The following is a 4538-nucleotide window of genomic DNA, read 5'->3' on the forward strand; positions in this document are numbered from 1 at the left end:
ATGTCCCCTCACACCCCGGATGTCCCCCTGCACTGGGACCGACCTCCGCCAGGCCCGAGGGAAGCAGCCCCTCCCAGTGTCAGAGGGCCCGCCCCCGCAAGTCCCTTCCCCTCAGGTCCCCTGATGCCCCCTTGTGGTCCCTGCGGACGCGACGGTTCACGCGTCAGACGGGTCCCCCCCCCCCCCCCCCCCCCCCCCGGGGGGGGCGGGGGGAAAGGGGGGCCCGGGGGGGGGGGGGACAGCGGCAGCTCGCGGCGCGGCCGGGGGCGGGGGCGGGGTGGGGGGCGGCTTCTGGGACCAGGCGACGGCCCTGGTGAGCCCCGGCTGTCCCGCCGTCCCCAGAGCCGAGGGCCGCCGGCGACCCCGTGTCCTCCCAGCGTCCCTTGCGGCAGCGGGAGGCCAGGGTCGTGTTGAGGTCACCGGGGAAACCGGGAGGCCGCGGGCTTCCCTTCCAGAAGCCTCCGAAGAGAGGTGCCGGGGCGCCCGGGGCTTGTGCAGGGGCGCGATGCCCGAGGCACCGGAGCCAGCTGGGGCCACGTCGGGGGGCGGGGGCGGCTGCCGCCAAGACCGGGGAGCAAGAAGACGGGGCCGGGTCGCGGGCGACTCGGGCGAGCCGCCGTCCTCCGCCGTTGTGGCGGTGACAGTGGCCGATGGCCCGCGGGGACCCCCCGCCTGGCACGGCTGCCTCCCCCTCCCCGGAGGGGAGGCCCGAGGCCGCCCCGTTTTGCTGCTTCGCCCTAACCGCGTTGTCCCCGCGCCCACACTGCTGAGAGGGGGGGAAAGGCGCGCTCTGCAACCGTAAAGCCCCTGCGTCGTGTGCAACCCTGGCCACCGACTACCCCTGAAGTAGGGAGGAGACAGATGGCAGAAGAGGAGAGTCGCCGAGTCCGTCATATCTCGGAAAGGAAGGACACGCAGCCCCGCGCCAGGGACCTCATCTCTGCGACCCGACGGGAGGCCGTGGCCCGCTCTCACGACCCTGCCCTCCGCCAGCCCCTCGTCAGGCTGCACCTCCACCTGGTGCGGCGACCTAGACCGCCATCCCCGAGGACTCCGAGCTCCCGCTGACCCCGCCGGCCTCGAGCCACCGCCGTCTTCACCGACCGGCTCCCCCGGGCATGGGAGTCCTGGGAGGGGCTGCAGTCACATCCGTCTTCCTTCCTGCCCCCGCCGTGTACGGCCGAACTACGTCCCCTCGTCCCCTCGGTAGTCGGAAAGTCAGACCCCAGCTCTTCTCGAACCCGCCGGGTGACTTGGACACGTTGCTTAATGTCCCCGTGACTCAGCGTCTTTGCTGGAGAAATGGGAGTAACCCTTGCCAGATGTGTCATAGGAAACTTCGAGAGCTCACCGGTGCAGGCTGGAGGTGCGGAAGCGGGCAGGTGTGACCGGGCCTATGGGGAGTGTGGCCTACCTGCTCCTGGCAATTTACCTGGGCTCAAGGTCAATCCCCTTTCCCTTGATGATGGCGCATGGCTAGGCACACCCCACTTTACGGCCCGTGTCACCCAGTCCCTAATGGGCAGCTCAGATCGCATGGTCGTGTGGCACCCCCCCCCCCCTCTGATATACAGTTTGAATTGTGCCCGGTGGCAAGCCAAAACTTGCATCTCAAAGACTCGCCATTTATTTTTTCAGGTGACATGGCTTTGCTCCAAAACCCGGGACCCCCTCCCATCTCTCTCTTCCATTAGTGCTTGCCAGGACCAGGAGGCAGAGGAGCAGGACAGAATGGGGTTCCCGCTTCCGCTCTGGGACCCCCCCACAGCAGTCCCGAACTTCTTGCCTCTGGACTCCTTTTAATGGAAAAAACTCTTGATTACGTCACTGTTCTTCCCTGTTGCCGTTACTTGAAGTAAAAGGCAATTACCTAATTGATACCCTCGTCCGGATGTCTGTCTTCTTCCTGTCGTTACGGTGATCAAGGCATAAAGATTTGTCCTCCACTTTGCAGGAGATATCTTGACATTCCCAGACCACTGAACTCCCGAAATTTCACCAAGTCCTGGGCTCCACGGCCTATTGGCATGAAGCTATCATCCGGTGGAATGGTGTGAGACCCTGAGGCGTGCCGAGACGGTCAGAATCTGTGTGGACCAAACTGGGATGGAAAACAGGAGACGATCTGACCCCGCGGCATGAAGGCAGGGGCACACTGCTGGTCTGGCCACAGGACAGCGCGCTGCTCTGAGGCGGGGCGCGTCGCGTCCGTGAGACCCGTAGCTGCGTAACAAATGTGCCGACCTGCTCCAGGAAGGACATCACATCTCGAAGGACAGCCGCGGTTGGAGTCGTGTCTTTTAAACTTGCAAGCACACTGTCAATCACCGACGCCCCTCCACCTCCTGCGCGGGCGGGGGGAGGATGAGAATGACAGGAACCTCGCTGTCTGTGTCCTTCAGGTCTGGGGCGGTGGCATGCCTGTCTGTGACTTCTCTGGCCACAAAGCTCTGCTTGCGGTCTATTTAAGCAGGAGGTGGACCTGTAGGATTTTCTTTTCTTTTTTTTTTTAATGTGTATTTATTTTTGAGAGAGAGAGAGAGACAGCGTGAACAGAGGAGGGGCAGAGAGAGAGGGAGACACAGAATCAGAAGCAGGCTCCAGGCTCCCAGTTGTCAGCACAGAGCCTGACGCGGGGCTGGAATCCACGAACTGTGAGATCGTGATCTGAGCTGAAGCTGGACGCTTAACCGACTGAGCCACCCAGGCACCCCGGACTTGTAGGATTTTCAATCCGTTCTTCCTTCTTTCCATTCATTCCTTCATTCATTTGGCAAATAAGTACTGAGTGCCAAGTATATGCCGGGCACTCGTAAGGTGCTCAGAATACGGTGGGCAGACAGAGCAGACAAGAATCTACCCCCATGGAGCTTACAGGCTATTGAGAGCCGACAGTCAATGGGAAAAAATGAGACATATAATACGTCAGACACAATAACACCAATGATAGGGACAAAGAATGCTGGGTGTCCCCTGCCCCCACGACCACAGGATGGGACCTTCCCTGTAAAGAGAGTAATTGCAGATTAAATTAGTTCGGATGAGGACACAGAGACGAGGGTGGGCACCTAATCCAGTATGACAGGTGTCCTCATAAAAAGGGAGGAAGCGGGAGCAGAGGGTTAGGAAGGCAGCGTGAGGACACAGGGGAGGACGAGCCGGGGGTAGCCTGGGCGGGATCCTCGTTCACAGCCTCGGGAGGAACCAGCCCTGCCCGCCCGAAAGACTCGGGGGCTCCGATTTCCAGAACTGTGGGACAATGAATTTCTGTCGTGTTAAGCCGCCCAGTTTGTGTTCCTTTCTTACTAATACAGGCTCCAGTCCACAACCTCACCTTTTCCACCAGGCACCCGCCTTCTGCCCAGATTCCAAGGGGCCGTGCCAGCCGGGAGCTCCTGGGCCGGGAGACGGGGCTTGGTTTGTCCAATTCTGCTTTGCTCTAGACGAGGACCGGCAGGAACTCCCCCCAGGGAAATGGTCCTGTTGCGGGTGGAGGCTGACACCTGTAGCAGAAGCGTGAACGCGTGGCCTAGTCTCAGAGGAAAGCGGGGTCTCTGCTCAACGGCTGACCCGGGGCCCTCCCTCCTCTTTCACTGCCTCTGTCTGGACTGACCCTGTCTGTCCCTCGGGCTCACTCACTGCCCTCCACCGGGCCCCTGCCCACAGCCTGGGTCGGTCCAGGGCACCCCCTCCCTGTGCTTGGCCGCCCCGCCACGAGGCCTTGGCACCGGGCGCGCCTCGTGACACACATTCTCCTCCACTCTGGAGGCCGGAGAACAATGGCTCCCTCTTGCCTCCCGAGCGGGTTCCTGTGCCGGGTACAGTCCCAAGTAAGGCTGAGGGTGCGCGCCGGCAGTGCAGGAGCAGCGGGGGCCGGGGCGGGGGGTGGCAGGCTGGGTGCGGCAGCCCCTTCCGTTCCCACCACCCCAGAGGGTCAGCGTTTGCTTGTCTGAGAAGCTGGCCTGGGGGGGGAGGGGAGCACTTTGGGAAGGGGTACTCAGGAAGCCAGTCCCATGAGAGCTTCCGTGGTGGGTGGCCGCTGTGTCTTTCCTGCGGCATCAACCCTCCTAAGCCCTCAGCAAACACCGAGATGCCCTCCTGCAGACCCACAGCGGGCCAGCTTTGTCCTGTACGCACTCCTTCACTTAAACCCCACGGCGTCTGGGCGGTGGTCGTCAGGCAGGAGACTGAGGCTCCTCGAGGGGCGGGGACCGGCCCAAGGGGGATGGGATCCCAGAACCTTCTGCTCCCAAGCCCCCCATCTTCCCACTGTGCCCTGCTTCCCAGCGGGGCTCTCCTCCCTGGGTGTTGGGCGACAGTGGCTTCAGCGCCCTCCCCCTGCAGAAAGCAGGAAGCCCCTTGGTGGTGCACTTGGCTTAGGTGCTGAGGGAGAGGACTTGGGGCCCGTGGGGCAGCCAGGGCTCAGGGCCAAGGTAGCGATAGGGACACCAATAACTGATATCGCCTGGGATCGCTTCCGGGGTGCTCGCCACCTGCCAGGCACCAGGCTCATGCTCCACGTACCCCGCCGCTACCCC

The 4538-nt window shown here is 62.7% G+C and overlaps 1 long non-coding RNA gene across 1 annotated transcript; it reads left to right on the top strand.

Annotated features, from left to right (window-relative positions):
* Nucleotides 1-727: 727 nt before the first annotated feature.
* Nucleotides 728-1878, top strand: LOC125915570 (uncharacterized). Its single transcript, XR_007455695.1, has 2 exons — nucleotides 728-1366; nucleotides 1639-1878. It is a non-coding gene; the product is annotated as an uncharacterized LOC125915570 (long non-coding RNA).
* The last annotated feature ends 2660 nt before the right edge of the window (nucleotides 1879-4538 follow it).

The sequence above is a fragment of the Panthera uncia genome, chromosome D1 (genome assembly GCF_023721935.1).
Source record: "Panthera uncia isolate 11264 chromosome D1, Puncia_PCG_1.0, whole genome shotgun sequence".
Lineage (NCBI taxonomy): Eukaryota > Metazoa > Chordata > Mammalia > Carnivora > Felidae > Panthera > Panthera uncia.